The 1,369-nt window shown below is 40.1% G+C and overlaps 1 protein-coding gene across 1 annotated transcript in view; it reads left to right on the top strand.

Moving 5' to 3' along the window:
* LOC101856697 (serine/threonine-protein kinase TBK1) overlaps nt 1-1,369 on the top strand; it is a gene marked incomplete at its 3' end in the record, with an annotated part of 17,162 nt that overhangs the window by 15,287 nt on the left and 506 nt on the right.

Genomic DNA, 1,369 nt, shown 5'->3' on the forward strand with positions numbered 1-1,369 from the left:
AAGAAGAAGAAGAAGAAGAAGAAGAAGAAGAAGAAGAAGAAGAAGAAGAAGAATTTATAACATTATAGCACATAACCACGCCCTACCGCATGCTCTTTGTACTTTACCAACCAGGAGACCCTACTAGAACACACGGAAACATTCTCGGCTTCCCGGGAAGCAAACAATACCTCTCTCCTCCATTTGGAACTTGCGTGACAACGTTCGCACCAACAGTGCTTCCAATCTTCTTGGCATCATTATGTATGTAGGTCTTCGTGACGTCGTGCACTTTTAACGCATCTATTTTAAGAATGCGGAGTCCTCGTTTACTTTTTACTCTCGAAATGTGATTTGCATTATCAACAACGCTTTAAAATGACAAAATGAGGACTACAAAACATAAGTAATTTCAACCATTGTAATAATAATAATATGTGCTCCCAACATTTTCTTGTAACGGCAGAATGTGACCTTGTTCTCAAGGACATTACATAATAGCTCCACCCTCGGCGGCCATCTTGGTATCAATAGGGCGGCCGTGTAATCTTAGCTTTTTCGTGTTACGACGCGGTGGAATCAGGCGCTCGTCAAGTTTTGGGCATGTTAAGCTATTGGTCTAATCTCAAAGACAATTCATTTGTCTTGCTTTGGGAGAAAAAAATATCTATCTACCGGGTATCTTGAATAAAAGTTGAGAAATTTGTGATTGAAGGAGGTGGGGGTGGCTTAGTGGAGAGGTGAAATTAGCCTAAAAATGATCGCCAAAGTTTGGTGACTTTCAATGATTAAGTGTCCTTTGTGGCTTCAATCATTGTTTTTCGGTAAAAGATACCTAGAAATGTTTTTTAAAAGGACGTAAAAGGTGAAGGAGTTAAAAATGAAAATCTGTTTAAAAGAATTCCCCAATGTCCAAAAATATACCGGTTTCTTTGATTTCACTATTTTGACGAGCGCCTGATTTCACCACGATGCCTCACATTTTCATTTGTCACCATCGGATGTCAGCCATTAAAACTTCCTTTGTAGCTATACGTTCTTGGGTGTCTTGCTGTGACCACGTGCTGGGAACATCCGCATTCTATTTGGGGATAATGAACCCAAAGCACCAAATAAAACTGGAACACAGATCGGTTTTAACCGATGTGTTCAGGTTTTCATTTATCTTGTTTTAACTTTGTTGCTTATAACGAAACTTCAGAGAGCTCCAGTCATGTAGGGACATGCTTGAAACTAGAGATAGATAGTATACAGAAGGTCGACGGAGAAATAAGAAAGCCGGTCTCGAACTGGGGACATAGATCAGCACGTTTAAATTGTACAGAAATAGAAGGCTTGTCAGGCGAGGCGAGTCGTGGATACGACAATACTAATATTAACTTTACCCCCC

The sequence above is a fragment of the Aplysia californica genome, unplaced genomic scaffold, assembly GCF_000002075.1.
Source record: "Aplysia californica isolate F4 #8 unplaced genomic scaffold, AplCal3.0 scaffold00846, whole genome shotgun sequence".
NCBI lineage: Eukaryota > Metazoa > Mollusca > Gastropoda > Aplysiida > Aplysiidae > Aplysia > Aplysia californica.